This window comes from Manduca sexta, chromosome 8 (assembly GCF_014839805.1).
Source record: "Manduca sexta isolate Smith_Timp_Sample1 chromosome 8, JHU_Msex_v1.0, whole genome shotgun sequence".
NCBI classification, from domain to species: Eukaryota; Metazoa; Arthropoda; class Insecta; order Lepidoptera; family Sphingidae; genus Manduca; species Manduca sexta.
Window position 1 is genome coordinate 7536577 of NC_051122.1, and position 18604 is coordinate 7555180.

The 18604-nt window shown below is 33.2% G+C and overlaps 1 long non-coding RNA gene across 1 annotated transcript; it reads left to right on the top strand.

Annotated features, from left to right (window-relative positions):
* Positions 1 to 11596: 11596 nt before the first annotated feature.
* LOC115453925 lies at positions 11597 to 18034 on the top strand. Its single transcript, XR_003939613.2, has 2 exons — positions 11597 to 11750; positions 17841 to 18034. It is a non-coding gene; the product is annotated as an uncharacterized LOC115453925 (long non-coding RNA).
* Positions 18035 to 18604: the final 570 nt, after the last annotated feature.

Here is an 18604-nt window from a genome sequence, read left to right on the forward strand (position 1 = left end):
GCGGTGGTTATAGTTGTTTATTTTAAAACAAAACTATGTATTTTTAAGTGGACAGCTGTTGATTCATGATATATGCTTGATGTACGATTAGTAAAATCTAAACTACTCCAAGCCTTGTAATCAACATTTTTCAACTGTGCAAATTATTTAAAAGAAATTTATACTACATTTGCTTACTTTCTTTTTGAGGAAAATATAATTCAAGTGAACAATAACATTTTCAGACAAAATAATAACTGTCTCATAAGTTGCAATTATAAAAAAAGCTTATCGGTTTCAACCAAACTACACAAACATGCGGTAGTTTGTTTTAACCGTTAATAGTTTACATTACTTAATGTAGAAGAAGCTTAGAAAAACGCTCTTCAACAAACTGCTTAGATTAACATGATAACTGATGGCATTCATTAAGGATATTTAATGGTGCATTTGGTTCTAAAACATTTTAAATACTTAATGGCTCTCGATGAGCAACGTCCAAAAGTTTTCATTCGTATTTAATCTCCGTTTGATTCACATATACTTTGATAACATTGAATACGGTCCAGACATTGGAGGTCGTCACGAAAACATAATTTGAATTGTAATTTCTATTTCAGACGAGGGCCTAAAAATACAAGTCTCATTCATTTTAAAAAGAATTATAACTAAAAATAAATATTAAATTAATCAGCCCTCACAGAAATACAGAGATCACTCGCAAAATATTAATAGAATAAATTACCTATCTCTCAAAAAACGTATTAATGTATCCGAAGCACTTCAGTTGACCTGGTTAGGTAATTGGTACCTACTTTATACTTTCGATTGTAGACAATTACACTTGGTTAAGTTTATGGTTACGGTCCAACTAACTTTTCTCATTATTCCCACTATCTAGTGTGTCAACTATAATTAAAAATGAGCTCCAGCTTGCGGGAACTAAAATGAGTTTATTAAAACCATAACTACTACAGGACTGCCTCGGTGGCGTAGTTGTACTGCATGCGCGGTACGACAGCGCTCTGAGGTCCTGGGTTCGAATCCTGGGTCGGGCAAAGTCCTATTTGGGTTTTTCTGCTCAGTTTCAGCCCGGAGTCTGGAATTTGTGTCCGATATGGCGATAGGCTCGCCTCCTATCACATCATGGGACGGAACATACTTGGCGAAAAGTGGGTGCCTTGGTTGCGCCTGTGCATACCCCTTCGGGGATAAATGCGTGATGTTCTGTGTGTGCGTAAAACCATAACTAGGTATTTTATTCGCTGCGCTTGAAATTACAGTTCTTAAGGTGGTAGCTCAATTTCAACTGCGAGAACTAATCACTAACTAGACGTGAATTTAAATTCTTTACTTGCCAATACTTGTTTAGTTACCCAGATTAAAGCCGAAACAAAATGTATGAAAATGGACCTTGAGCTACCACCTTAATTTATAAATCGTTCTAAATTCAAAACTGATAAAAAAGTAACGTTAGTCCATAAAAGGTTTTCCAACTACCACAAAATTCTTATCTAACCTCTTTCTAAGTTTATTAGGGTTAGTAGTTTCCCAAGCAGTTTATATATAACAATTATTAAAATAATTAACTCCTGCGCCTAGCTCTGTAACCTTGTACATTTTATCAACCTAAACACTTCGTCGTTAAACACACCTACATAATGCCTAGAAGTAACAAGCACAAAGATCTGAACTACTGCGCAACTTAATTAATTTGACGCCCACACTAGTTGTGAATATGTTACCCGAATACATTTCCCTTTCACATTCAATGTACAAGATAAGTCCCGGACAAGTCTGGATTATCGAGTGAATAAATCAGTGTGCTAGACACCCTCAAGATTTATTACGTAGAACACGAGCCCATCTCACTTTGATCTAAACAATTGGAAAAATTATTCGCAAAAATCAACTATGGACAATATCAGGACATATAATATAAAATTTATTTTGTCATATTATAGTGGTAAGTAGTTCACATGAATATTAAAAGATAAATATAAAAATAAACTCGTTTGGCATAACTCTGCTAGTTCAAATAATTATAATAGATGTTACACTTTTATGAATTAGGAAAACACGTTTTCCAGTAAATGTCAAGCAAATGTTACTAAATATTTGAATACTCAATCAGAGGTCTATTTGAATGCAACTATCCAGAGAGCACACTTCGCAGAAGTTCCAACTTCGAATCCCTGTTAACTTTATTTCTGATCAGACGATTACTTACAAATTGACATACTTCCACGAAACCTTTGGAATAATTATAATTCAGAGGTGAGGTCTTTAAGGACCTTTAAATACTCGGTTCAAAATGACAATTTAAAATAAAGGTGAATTGGCTAATAAAGGTTTTGAAAAGCTGTAAGCAAGATTAAGGCTTTTATGGCGAAAAAATAAATGACATACGAGATCTAAGTGGAGTTACAAGCAATCAAAGGTTTTTTTCATAACCGTGACAAGTTGTTAACAATTCATTCACATTCACACATTTAATTCACACATATTGCGAATGAAAATTAGATACTACAGTTTCCCTGGATAAAGTGTAGCCTACGGCACTGAGGAGCAACGTATTCCATCCATTAGTGGAGAAAAAAAGGTTTAGTAGGTCCTGAGATTGGCGTGTTCAAAAACAAACTTTTTAAATTTATAATATTAATATAGATATAGATTAATAATGTTCTGTAACCAAATCGTATAAAGCATGGGACCGTTTGCTTGACTTTTCAATAAACAAATGATTTACAACTTTTGTCGACTTAGATTGTTGGCTGTGTTTCCTATTGGAAAACAATGTTTAATAAACGCTCGAAATTCTTTTTTGTCCATTGTTTTAGAGACACTCAAAGTAGCATCACTAAAATCACTGTAACTTTTTTACAAATTGTTAAAAGTTTATGAAATTTTGACATGTGTTTGATAGAGGTCAGTAATTTTTGAAAAGCGGTAGTATTTATCCGTAACAGCGCAATTTATATATTAGGCTCGGGACTCATTGACCGATGTAATATATACAGGATGGTGACGACATAGCGACATTAAATGAAACCACATACCGAGTATCACGTAAGTAGTACGTATACCAAAAATTATCAAATTACAAACAATGGTTTAGCCGCAGGAATTATTTTTTACTTTAACGATTTTAGAACATGATGTACATACATTACGATTTTGCCACGCAAGTTCATTAGGTCATTCACCTCAAAACAATTTCTTTTACCTACATGCGTAATACAACTAAATACAATGTGCTACTCGCTACTCAGAAATAATATTACAATATTTTATTGTATTGCTGGTTGTATTTAGACCTAATCACCATAACGATAATATTATTATTATTATTATTAGCAAAGAAAGATTGCCGAGGCGCACCACTCGTTTTGTAAGCTGGTAAGATAGGTACGTTGTCAATTCGACATTTTTGTCTAAACATGTAGGTAGGCAAAAATACCAGATGTAAGGGAAGCGCTACCGAAAACGAATACAGCGCGATCGAATGATTACTATTTTACTCAAATTTTCTTAAATTTCTATACAGCGTTACGTATGGATAGAAAAACTAAACTATTCATTAGAAACAAAATTTAATATTATTAAAAAAATATCATAATGTTAGTTGTAAGACGCACAACAGCTGATGCTGTACGGGCGCAGCGCGGTGCGGCGCGGCGGCCGACTCCTTGTCGGCATTTCTTTTGTAGTTCGTACGCGTGTGTATAAGTTTTGATTAAATGTTCAAGTGTTTACATGAAATGTGAACCTAGTGACCATGACCACCATTTTTTAGATTACGTTCATGAATGAAACTTTACGCCCAAAAGGGACCGCCCAATAAGTACGTACGTACGCCTATTACGTGCAGTGCCTACAGGTCAGATGAGGTTAGTAAACAATATTATAAAGGCTGGTGTGTTTAATTTAGATTATTTTCGCATTTAGTTTGTTTGAAAAATTAGATTCTTGTAGTTTTGCATAATAACTTTTTTGATAATTTTAGAGTGTTTTGATAAACTAGTGGGGTACGTGTTTTCATTTAATGTCGTTATGTCGGCACCACTCTGTATATAAAAATTAATCCCTATTTCCCTTGGCCACGCCATCACGCGTGAACGGCTGGACCGATTTCACAATTTTTTTTTTGTTGTGTTTGTTATTGCCAGGACAAGGTTCTTATGAAAGAAAAAATTCAAAAAATTACGCGAAAAATTAGAAAATTTAAGAAAAGTTAACAAAAATATTAATTTTATATAACTGTCAATTGTTTGAAATACCTGTCAGCGATTGACAGAATGCGCGGTGCAAATTCATAGTTAAGACGGGACAACGTCTGTCGGGTCAACTAATATCTCAACAAAGCATATAATAAGCGCAGTGTTGGACGTCCACCTGCAAGGTCAACAGACGACTTGATAAATAAGGTCGCAGGAACACGATGGATGCAGGCCGCTTTGGACAAGTTCGTCTGGAAATCTTTGGGGGAGGCCTATGTTCAGCAGTGGACCTTATGTTATATCTCAATCACGTATTCAACTACCTACCAATTCTAACAGAAAAACAAAAATAATATAGCAAACAAGTCCTTCATAACCGTCTGACATTTTCCATCGTCTATATCATCTATGCTATTAAACACTTTATAAGTTAGTATATAAAAGCCACTCTGTATGCTGCATAATTTTCATCTATCTAACATAAATGAAGTAACAACACATTGCTTTTATGGAAACACGTTACTTGTTAAAGTTTAGAAAACAAGTGAAGTTTGTCTTGTTAACTTCCAAGAAGAGAGTGCAACGTGTGAAAGTTACGAACAATCTGATAATTTAGTTGCATCGAGAAATTACTAGTTAAGGAACTCTTAATCGACTGATTATGAACAATTCTGCTTTTAAATACTAAAAGCATACAAATAGGTCTAACAAGAAATAAGTATAAAACTTTGTTAATGAATAGTCGAGACCTAAATCAATTGGTGAAATGAAAACCACTATCTATAAAATAACGAATGATTCTACGGCTGACAGGTTTTAAACATTCGAAAAACAACGTGCAGTAATTAGTAAGTATGTATAAATATTTTTGATTGATGCCATCCTCCTATTGGTCATAGCGAGATATTATCTTACTTATGTTATAGCCTTCCTCGACAAATGGGCTTTCCAACACTAAAATAATTTTTCAATTCGAACCAGTAGTTTGACATTAGCGCGTTCAAACAAACAAACACACAAAAAAACAAACTCTTTATCTTTATAAAGCACAGATATAGATTAAAACGTTCACGTCCTCAGCATCATTTAAACGGTTCAGAAATCAAACACCGTTAAACTCTTAAAGTCGTAACAAGCAACCAACAATATCTATGAATTAACAATGAACTTGCTCCGGAAATTGGGACAGTTTCGGACAAATTGTGTATGCGTAGGAAACACTACGATTCTCTTTGACAAACTATTTTGTTACTTTAGGAATTCGGCGTTCGCTAACAATGCTATTGTAATAAGTACTAAATTGTATGTGGCTTGAACGGAAATGGTAAACAATTTATTAGCGTATATTGTAAATATGGTTTACATACTTTTTGTTTAAATAAAATCTACAGAGAATCAACGTCTAAATCAAGGCGATGTAAAAGCGAGGATGAAAGATATAAACATTCTTGGATATTCTTAAGGAAAACATAAAATGGAATTTAATGAAATTGGCACTGTGGACATAAATACCGAAACTGAAGATATCGAACTAACAAATGATTTTAGCCTGATGTTATTTTTTCTTTTTGAATTGTTTTTTCAATTTCGAAGCTATGTGTATAAAACAAACCTCTCTTGTAATTATTTTTATAACTTTGTATAATTGTGTAGTGAAGATACATTTTGTAATTTATATTTTACGGACGACCAACACCCCGGTCCGTCCCGTGACCATGAAAACTACAAAACTTTAGAAACGTCGAGATAAAAAAAAATATTGATTGCAATAAAATCTGAAAAATAGCTTTTTTCGAATGTTAACATTCGGGTAAACGTAATAAAACATTATGCAAACCTTATTAAAGTCACAAGATACTTTGTATCTAAGCAGTATTCATGTTATTTTAATATATTACTAACCTAAATTGCCTTAAATTACTTACATGTTAATCAAACTATCAACAACTAACCTAAATACATCAATCAATTTTAACCCTGTCCCTTGACAAATGGAGAGTAGAGGTCTCCTAATTAATTATTCCCGAATAAAACTTATCAGACCTACATCCAAAGGGTACAATTTTTTATTAAGATCTCCCTCAAGTTTTTTCATTAAATTCCTAAAAGTATTTGCAAAGTTCAACTTGTTCTCAACGCTAAGAAAAAATCTTTTGCACTTTTTCACGCTTTCAACGTTGACCGACATTTTCGATAACACCAAGTTAGAATTTTTGGTTTGAATGTGAATTCATCTAGCCGTCTATGGCTGCGGACGTAAATTCTAACCTCGGTCAAGTTATGTAAGTTGAGCGAAACGAAATACTCACAATAACTTCGATTACCCAAATTGAGGAACGAACACAGAACCTTACCACACTCTAAGTATTCTGAAAACTTAATTTAATATAATTTGTCTTTATAAATGAGTATTATAGGTACTATTTATACTTTACATAAAAAATAATCATAAATATTGAAGCTATATTTTATATTAAATTAATAATAATATCCCCTTGCTCAATGTAAATCGGTAGACAAGCAGCGGTGGCACTGTTGCGTGTTCCCAACCCATTAAGATAAGCCAGCCGAAACGAGATGCGTGGCTCACGATTAATGACGGGAACAAAATGGTGTCTACAGCAGTGTTACATTTGAATGGGCTTGGTAAAAGCGGATGAAAAAAGCATTCACAGCGAGATAATGAAGTGCTTACAGTGCAACAAATTATAAGCGCGGTTACGTGGATGTTACGGCTACCTGAGCATTTACGCAAATAAAAGCCTTTCACATAATGACTGCTTGCTGCAAAATAAATATTTTAAAGAATCGTACAGACGCTGTCAACCATGTTACCAAAGCACTATACCACTTCTAACTGACAATTGGTACATCAATGCAACGGTCTGTATCATAGTAGTGTAGTTTATTGTTCTTCAGCAAATTTATCATCATCATCATCAGCCCGTTGCAGTCTACTGCTAGATATAGGCCTCTCCAAAGGCACGCCATAGAGCCAGGTCTGCTGCGTTATGCATCCAGCCGTCATGTCTCCACTCGAAAACACGCTTACCCCAGCGCGAAGGTTTTGACACCATAGAACACATACACACTGTAAAGCAGATCATAAAGAAGACCCCGGAGTATAATCAGCAACTTCAGAAACTACGAAATTGCATTTTAGTGTAATTTCTCAGCAACAAGTCGATAGCAACTGCGAAACACTATAGGATATCAGAAAGTTACACAAAAAAGTCAAAGAAAAAAGGCAGAAAAATTAATTTCACAAAGTGGCGTATTTACACGCCACCGAAAAAAAGTCGGGAAGTGCGACGACACACGCTTGAAACATAATTGTTGTGCACAAAAGCTGTAACGTTTTCTTTCCAATTAAAATGCAAATTCACACGAATAATTCAGAAAGGCAACTTTTATGGCCTAATTAACAGAGGGCCTCTTTTATAGGACCGCCGTGGTGCTAATGCTGAATGTGCCTAATTGGCTTTATATTATGGGTTGTTGAATTAATATCTAGGATAACGATATTTATACGAGCATTGTAAACTGTTTATTGCTTGCAACAGTAATTGTAGCTATGGGAAACGTGTGGTAGTCTTTAGCCTCGTTTTAGAAGTAGTTTTGGAATATCAGAGGGGCTGGATTATGTTTTTAATGTAATCGTTCTAAAAGTGAAAATAAAAACAATCTAAAAACTTTCACGAGAATTTTTTTATTTATAATTTATGTTTATTAAAACATAAATGCATATAATTATGTTAAATAATCACCCTTCGATAACAAAACGCAAACAATCGGTGGTTAATATTTATTATTAACTTGATCCTAGTAATAAGTTATTATTAATAACCTAGCTATTTAATTCCAATAATATATACAGGTCGAACCCAGGTTACAAACTATCAAATAGAAAAATCCACGAAATATTTCGCTCATTATGTAAATATTTTATTGTCTCTGTCATATCATGATAGTCTTCTAATTCCCTAAAACTTCAAAATTTAAAATTAAACTTAAACAAGACATAATCTTACAAAATGTAAATAAAATTAATAATAATAAAACGTTAAAGGAATGTAAATAAAATTAATTACTGCAAGCAAACGTTAAAATTACAAAAGCATTTGAAAACATTTAAATGATTATTAGCGCAATAATAAAACAATATTTGCATCGCCATTAGATAAGCAATTTAGACAGCGTAAGACAAAGGCCGGTAACATTTAAACATCGGAATGATTTAATTTCCTTCGAATATCTTTAGCGGAAACGCAAATATAAATTGAATTTGCTGTTGCCTTCTGAATATTCTAGTAGCTGATTCCAATTTACTAATGTTTCACAGATCGTGTCATGGACATGATAAAATCATTATTGCTAAAAGTAAATATACATAGGCGTAAACTAGCATAGGTTAAAACTTAACATGTACAATCAACTACAAGTAGCTGATGAAATTCAAAATTTCTAATCGCCTTTTAACTTTTGTGTCTGTATCTAAACTTTTTTTCTTCACTAACATAAACTTCAGAGGTTCTAGTTTCTTTTAAATTAATAATAATTAATATTAAGATTAAAATTAATGTGTAGAACAGTTCTATTAATAAATTATAAGTTAATTATAAATTTTGTATTTGTTCACCTTCTTTTGTGGTTGACTGTACCTGTTTACTGTATTGCTTTTATTTTGAACACAGTATCGTAACAAATCTGAGCACGCGCTTTTATTAAAACAATTACTTAAACACGAAACCAAATATATCACATTTTTTTTATATTCAAGCGAAAAACCAACTTTTACGACTACTCGACCGCGTAAAATGCACGGGCTTTACAATTAGATATAAATCCACCGTTAGGCTCGCGACCTATGATGTTATATTTTTTATTCCCCCAAACCGAAATATTTCGATAGAAGCTTCAAAGTGTCAATGGACACGATAACGAGTGTTCCAAGAGAATTGAACAAAACTACGTCGGTCTAGTTCAAATAAACCAAAAACTGTGGACAAATTTATATTTTTATGTGGACGCGAATTTTAGTTGACCTGTGTTCACATTTAAAAGGTATTATTTTTTCTATAACAAATAATTTAATTGTTAATCAACAAACCGATAAATCTTTTATAAGAAAAATAAGAATAGTAGTTATAATTAGCATACTTATATAAAATAAATCGAAAACCCGATATTAAAATTTTCATGTAACGTCCTAAAATTTTGCAAATTTATGAGTACACGAGTACGAGCCGGAAAAGCGGAATCCGTGCGTTCCGTCTAGCTTTTGAGGTTGCTCTGACAAATGAGACATCCCGTCGACCCTCACGGAAGAGTCAGGATTTTCTGCCGCATTACTCTAGATTACTGACCTACACAAAGATTATGTTGCCCATCAAGGAATATATTATCACAAACTACAGAATAATTCATGCGGGTGAGGTCAAAGGACTGCCTAAATAAAGTAATAAAGCTAGCTCAATTTTTCCGGAGACATCATGCGTAGATATTGTTTTTCTACGTATTTACGTATTCTTATTATAATAGAGTATTATATTCACTATAGTTATTGTTTCGCCATGTAATTAATCAAACCAAAATATCAAAGTTCACTGCACAACATCCTTATTAGACATAAATACTTTCATCTTAACACTTACTGTCAAATTCCGTGGGATTAGTATATAATTACTTAATTTTGGTTTTATCTGTTTTGAAATTACTCATGGTTCTTTTTTTAAACAGTGTTTCATCGATACAATTTAAATAAAACATTGTGGATAAATCACAATCTCCGCATAAAGCTATAGAATACACATCTTAATCGTTTTATACGGTGAGCCACGCCACTTTTTATTGACCATTCATCTTAGCTTTATTTCCGCTATATTGATTTTCCGATATATTTACCGTCCAAATGGCGCATTTCACATTCAAAACGAATCCAACGACACCCAATTTATTCGGCTACTGCCGTTCCAAATTTAAATTATAACGTACGAAATATACTTATTTCTTTGCCACTGATTGGCAATAAAATAATTAAAATTAAACGTAACACGCAGTTATAGTCATTATGCCATTTATGCAATTTTATGTCTTCTCTTCTTTATTTCCTTCATAATATTTTAACAATCGAAAGCTAATTCATAATAAACAAGAGTGTATTTTACAACTTCCGCCATCATTATGGAATTTACGCATGTTCATAAATTTATATATTGTTTGATCCGAAGTTGTTTTTGTTAGACGCCGGCAAAGTTTCTGCTTCGATATCAAGTAAGCGACAGCATATCCCGTATTTCATTAATTATTTGTAACACTACAAAGCGGAACACGGTGATACAAAGCTTTCTTTAATTAAAACTGTTTCCAATTCCAGAATTATTTATGATCTTAGTTGTTTCATGAAGTAGAAACTGTCTTATATCCACAGCGTTATTTATGCAAAATACATTTTTAAATTATACTTATGTAACATAAAAAAACAAATATAAATAATTGAAACCATCTTTTGTCTAAAATAACTTATAAATTTCTCGTTCTGATAAATTTATATTCGTATTAAACATAAACTAATTATTAATGATTTTTTAACTTCTCGTGTAAATATAGTTTTCACATAAAAATTTAAACGCAAATGTTTGCAACATTCAGAGCTTGTTATAAGCTCAGGCAAAGATTTGCTTTCAGGAAAACCGGTCTCTCACAAAAACGCCCCGTCACGTAATTTCGCCGGAAGAAGCAAATTTTCGGACTCACCGACGTGGCCACTGCCGCTTTCGTGTGCATTCTTGAAAGGATTTAAAAGGTTCGTGGCTTTGATCTCGATGGTTATTAGGATACTTGGCCCTTAAATATCGGATTTGTTTTGCCTGAAATTGGTGGTTTCTGGAAGGCATGGGTTAATAATGTCACCAAAAATGTATTCAATTGTTATATAATTTGTAAGAATTCTTCATTGAGAACAATTGGTTACTGCCGCATAAACCTGGCTTCAGAAAACATACATGTAACATGACCTCGGTAATTACAAACGATTGTTAACAGTCCTATATTTGGGCAAAGTACTGAAATCTTCGATAGCGTATATTATATGCCCCAAATTACTGTTTTTAAATGTCGAAAAACAAAATCTGTTAATGTCACATGACACGACCACAGCCGCACCGTTCATCACATTCGAAATTCGAACACAAAATATGCAGAAAACAGATCAAACTTCGCGTGCCCCGAAGTTGTTAACCGGCTGTATAAACAAATGGCGATTACCTAAAGTTTAATTGAAAATCCGAGAATCTGTGATGATAAAGGTTTTTATTATTCTCCAGGTGAGCTATAAACTTTGACGCTCGTAATTGGTACTGGCAATAAAAGTGAAATAAAACGGTCAAGATGTGAATGAAGGGTACGCGGTTTGTTTAGTGTTTAAATGAAACATTTTGTTTGATTCGCGTTCGATGTAACGTATTTTTCATCTGTCCTAGAGTTAGAAAAGTAAGGAGCTGCTCTGAGGTTTGAATATTTTAAGTAGGAAGTGGCATAATGGCAATTTAGGTATGTATTTTCTATATCTTACTAACTCTGTAATTTCGGTTCGTTACAGCGTTATAATAATTAAAATATTTTAATTTAATTAATGCGTGTAAGATATGAAACAAATAGAGCTGTTGTGCAAGACAATTATTATTATATGAATACACAGTACCCTATTATTATTTGTAAAAACATCTAACATCTTAATATTTACTTTGTAGGATATCGTACAAAGAACTTGTACACATTAAAATATTCCAGTCGGTATCTAGATAGTGGACATTGAAATTGTGGGAATCCAACACTCTGTGAAAAATTTCCTCAATAGAGAAGCTCTCGGATCCAATGCAGTGTATTTCATTTCCACATACGTCTGATCTCGGCCGGATGTTTGTTCAGAGTTTCTTGAAAGCAATTTCACTCCGGATGCTAACACAGCGAGATATAAAACTGATTTCTTTGTAAGCGACGGACCTATTTAATACAATAAAACGAACAATTCAACGGACCGTATTTCAAACTAAGAGAAAATTCAAAATGCTGATGGAATAAGAGCAGTTCTTTCCGTCTTCATAATCATTAAAACCTTTTATGAACGTTATTGCACATTCACAGCTAAGACTCCTAAAGAAAGCTTTACTGTTTCTTTCTCTTATAAATCGCAATTTTTATTCCTCTCGTCTTCATCAGTGCCTTGTTTTAGTTTGAAGTGAACGCTTTTTTGTTCTATTTGCAGATTCTCTTTGCTTTACTTTGCATTTTTATTAATTATACTAGATGGTGGCTTTTTATATGCAAGTCTGTCTGGGTAGGTCCCAACATAGTACTTATTTCTACCACCAAGCAGCAGTATGCAGGTCCTGCTGTAGTCTAGTTTAAATGACTTTGCAGCGAGAATGATTACGAGTATAATCCTACGTCTTAATGTAACCAACCTAATTATCCTCTCATTATTCTATGAAGGGAATTTAGTCTTTACTAAGAAATATAGTTAGCTTTGTGAGATGCAACACTTGAGGATTGAATTTACTATGGAAATCTAGCGGAGTGAAAAGCGAAAAGCGAAAGCGAGTCAGCCAACGTTCCGAATATTATGCAATCCTAGCGGAATCGCTCACGTGAACCCTTTCGAACTTCAATACATCATTTTTATCCAAATACGATCAGCATTTGTTGTGTTTACTTCTTACAAACATTAAAACATTTCGGTGAAACTTCTCAAAGGGACAGACTATGACTCGGATTAACATATACGCCGTTTTTTTTTATCTCGGAAAACTACTTAGTGGAAATTTATACTGAAAAAGGTAGCGGAACCATGAGCAACACCTATTGATAAATTATTATAACTATTAAAAAGCATACATAGCGTTAATCGTATATAACATCATATTAATCATCTATATACTACTACTATAAATTCGAAAAATTTTAGATATTTTTTTACTCAATCACTCCAGAACGGTTAGACATATCTGGACGAAATTTAGCACAGAGATAGATTATAGTCTAAATTAGCACATAGGCTACTTTTATCCCGCAAAAACCTTTTCACGAAGACGAACCCGCAAGCAAAACCTAGTGGTACATAACTAAACGAATCTTGAAATAATTTTATTTACAACGTTAATCTACTTTTTTTACTACAATGACGTTCCTTTAAAATAAAAAGTATAATGTTAACAAAGCCCCGAACAATCCTTGTCTATTCTGTCAGAATATTTACCGAGGGCCGTTTCCTGCGGTTTAGGTTACACTCGCTCCTTCCGTACTGTAAAATACTGAAGAAAATACTAATTGCTTTCGCAAACACGTTCCAACAAAGATACCTTTTCGAGCAGAAACCCTAAAAGGGTTACTGTAAACAAGTTCCCACGCCGGGCACGGTGGCAGATGAGGGCTCAAGTAACGTGATATTTTAGGTTCAATTTCTGCCAGGATTTATTAGTTCAACCAGCTTTGTTTCTTTATAGAAGAGTAATGAAAATCAACGGCGATTTGTCAATTACGTATCCAACCGTTACATGATAATTATTATATTATGATAGGTTTAAGGCACCTGTAAAGATATTATTCACATGATGATGATAAATACATAAATAAAATGAAAATGGTAAATATGAAATACATAATATACCTACTCGTAAAAATTATTGTTATAACTGAGGGAGAGTACATTTTATATAACGCAATAAGGAGTTAAAATAGGAACGAATTGTAATTATTCGCAATAGTAAAATATTAACAATCATAGACAATACAACTCTGTTTCAATATATCTATTTGAAAGTGGATGAAAACTGACTTATTTTTTGCGTTTACCGTCCTGTTCGTCTATTACAGTAGACCGGTTATTCTCATATTCACATGACTCGGCATGAATACGATGTACGTTCGCTTTTATCCTGAAAAAATTACCTAAAAGGGAACTAGATTTCAAAGTCTGTGCCAAACAAAAAGATGGACAAACACTAGATTTATTGCGCAAACGGAAATCCTTGCCACGTCCATTCTTAAATGGTTTCATGAAATTATGGATAACGTAATAATGCCAGAATTATTTACATGGAGCCTTCGCTGATTCGTTTAAAATTGGTGGGATTTTGACTTTAAGGTTCTTAAGCCGAAACTAAGTCTTAGAAAACGTATTAATATAGATGTCATAATATAAAAATAAGTAACTAATTAAGAAACAAAATGGTAAATCAAGAAAATAATTTTGAAAATCTGCATAATGCACGTGAGTAAATCAAAGGTTTGTAATAAAGGAAAACAAGCGACAACAGTTAATAGGCTAGAACGAAGCAAACATACAATACATTAGCAAGTTGAAATTGAAGACATTTTGAAAGAGCAACAGAACACAACAACTCTTAATGGAACAAATGAAGGCGCGACACAGGAAGCAAGGAGCTAAGTTTCACTGCAAGTTTAGTGGAGCCGTTTAGTTATGCAGCCGTGTACGAGTGAAAGACGACTAACTTGTATGGAAAGTCTCCAACTGAGCCGAGGTAACCATGTGTCGCTCACAACTCCGCTGTTATAATCCGTTTATATCCAACTGTAACGTTCAATTGTTTAAATTCTGTTTGCCTTTAATTATGTACAATGAGTACTACGACTACATACTACTAAGGTACTTATACTTTACTGTTGGTATTACGGTCTTATTACACCTTGACGTCATTCTAATATATTATTATAATTATTTTAAAGATTTTGTGAAGTAATATTTTTATTATTATTCTCTGCTGGTGGTAGGATATTTATGTTACAACCCGCCATAGTGGTCTACATAAGTATGGCACCGGGATCAGCTTATACATATTCGGTTTCAAAAAGCCCATATTTGTGTCAACTCGTGAAAAGCAATCCTCTCTCGTTAGTCGATCCTATGGGCAGTGGGGTCAATTTATATATAAAAAAAAATCTTACAATTATCTTCAAGTATATTGTGTGATAAATTGTTTAAAATGTCAATATGAAAGTATTATATTAAGAATATCGGTATGCTATTAAAGTTTATTGTTAAAACACGACGCGACGTGGAAAACTGTAAAGCAAACTCTGGCACACCACAAATCTTTTACATATTTATTATCATTGCTTGTGTTATTCCAATATGTAGATACGCCAGTTTAATAAAGCCAATTTACGCCCAATTTACTATTATAGCACTTGCCACTACAATTTGTGTGTGTCACATGGAACGTTCAGAGTCTGTTAAACAAGGACTATCATTGATATGGAGTTGTGTTTTGCACTTTATTAACATCGGCACAAAGGTTATTTTAAATTGTTCCTAGCAAAGAAAGTGGAGATGAAATGACTCCAAGCGCTATAGGCGCCCTTATATTGCACAGCACGCACTTTGTTTATGAAGATTCAGGCAAACGTGATGAGATGACATACATTTTGTGGTTTTACTTGAGATTAAGGCTCGATACGCCAGACAGGCTGGGTTGGATAAAGTTTATAACACGCGTAAAACATAATAAGGCTAGTAAATGCTTACAGTATATGAGGGCTGGAATAACTCATAATTACTTTGTAGAACAGGCGTACAAAAAAGAGTCAATTTTATATCTAATATGAAAAAACATTTACGTTGAAACACTTCAGCTACAAAATGAGAAATTAAAAAAACAATTATTAATAATTATTTTATATTCTTATTTATTTTTTGCTTCACATCTTGAAATATACACACATCTTAGTGTTAAAATAATTCAATTAAAAATGTAACATTTTATTTTTTATAATGGTACACCCACGGTGTAGTGATTTATCTACAACATTATTTAGCCAGCTCGACCGAGGCAGTACCACTGTCTCAAAGATGGATGTTTAATGACGCTTGCCGTCGAATTCGTATGGCAACTGGTCCATGGATCCAGACCTACTATAACACATTCACCAAATATCCTCAATTAGTGCCTTCAATCTGTCAAATAACCTCAATAGAAAACAATAATGCGGCTGGCCATAAATAAACTCGTGTTCTTATGTTATTTCATCAGAAGTCGTAGATCGCAGTGTGTAGATTTCCCTAGAGCTCATAACACTGATAAAAGTACTTTTACGAGTGAAAACTTGTCTCCCAACGGGTCTAACTTCTTCGCAAATAGATTAGGATAGTATTTTGCCCTCAAACTGTGGATATCTTGGCAAAAATTGGTGTGAGAATAAGAAAAGTTTATTTTGTAACTGCTGAAAATAAAAGTCTAAGTATTTGTTTCAAATTGTCTCAAAATTTGATGTTTGTTATATGAACTACATTAGAGTACATTTTACCGTGATTATATTTTTTTTAAAACCTAATGTGCCATTTATATTATTCAATTAATTATAATTAACCAGAAAAAATTAAATTATAAAATATTTGTTATCAATTACATACTTCATTAGTATAATTACTTCATCACATATTTAAATACTTACATCACTTCGCTTCATATAAATGCATTTTTTGTTATACCTTATAGGTAACTAAACAACACCAAGTTTCCTTACCATAAAGTGAATGAGTTATAATATTATTTACTTTGGCTCAAGTTCCGCTTCCGGCATCGGCGCTATGTTTGCATTACACCGCCCCCTCGAAGTATTGGCGCAAACTTTATTAATACTTCCGAATACCATTGTACGAATCACTTGAAAGCGTATAATCAAAACATACACGGTTTCGAGAGCGATTACTTGAGATGTTGAAGACTGTTTGAATTTGTGTGAATAAAGGCCTGTTTCTCAAGTTCTGAGTAAATGCTACTCGTTACCTAGATGTATAAGCCGACTAAATACAAAAGTCGCACTAATTTATGTTACGAAATAAATTGTAATAAAATTAGTACTATCTACATTAGCTATGTAATAACTGTCAAATTAGATTTACCTGAAAGGTGTGGAACAGGACCTAAGTTTATGTTATTGTTATGTTTAGTTAAAAAAATATTTAATTCACCTTAGATCTATGACAATACCACATATTTAGTTATTTTCACAAATTTTCATATGCACAATACATAATAAGTGTAGATTACAAGTGATAAGCGCATTACACGTGTTTACTTACGTGAGCCGGATAAAATACAAACTAATAAAAATTTATTAACAATTTAAAATAAAAACAGCTAAAATCGACTTAACATAAGTACTGATTAAAGAAACAAATCCGCTAATGCAGTTTAAACGCAAGGTCAGACATTTAATCAAGGCAGGAAGTGCTTTACACTCTGAATCAGACCACTCAATTTTCTGTATAAAGAAAGCAGTCATCTTAATTTATACAATCACAAACGTGATCAAAATACATTTTTATGGATGATTCACGTTTATACCTAGATGATTTTACTTAACTAATTTTAAAGTTTTTTTTTCTTTTGCTTGCGGCCCTTGTCTGTGAACTCCAACAGAAACTTATTATTGGAATAAAAAATAAACTAATTTATCCAAAAGATGGCTTGCTGCATTAACCACTTAACTATAAAACAATTTATGTGCATATCAATGAGAAACTAAAAATCTTCAAAAACAGCTTTATATCATATAGGATAAAGATGCATTTACAATATCATAGCCATTAGAGGACCTTATTCTATAATTGTTTCGCAGGATGTAGCTGACGGCCAACGAAGAGCTTTCCATCTTTAACTTAACCAAAGAATCCTCATGCCTAATATAATGAGCTTGCGAGAGTCTGGGTCAGCAAGATTATATTAATTAGCACGAGAATGGAACTTTGCTATGTTGAGAACACCTTCATAAGGTAAAATAATGTTGGAATAAAGTTATGGTGAAAAAATAAATTGGCGCGCCAGCTGGCGAGCGAGTTTTATTAAATCTGACTTACAATTCACCTGTTTATTACATATATTACATACTGGAGATATCCAGAGTTCACTAAACATACGACATCATTTGAATTACTCTAATAATACATTATTTGCAGACCCTACATCTAAACGTCATATTGTGACAGAATTGAAATGTAAAAACCTCAGAACAATGACAAGCTTGTTCTTGTGCTGAGGTAAAACCAAATAAAATTTCAATATTTGGCTAAACGTTACAATAATAGCTAATTTAAAACTGAACGATCCAAATACATTTATTTCATAGCCAATAAACGTAATATTCAGAACGAGTCGTCGCGCCCCAAAATAATTTCCATTCTTACCCGTTTGTGAACGTAATTCAGTGCTACATATTTACAAAATCACGTGACATACGTCCCAATACGTAGGTTTTTATGGCAACTATATGAAAATAGGGCGAAGGGAAATGTTGCCCTTTTTCCTTGCGAGATCGTTGGAGTGAGCAAACTAGGCAGGTTACGAGGCTTATGTGATTCGTCACACAATGACAGGTTGACAGGC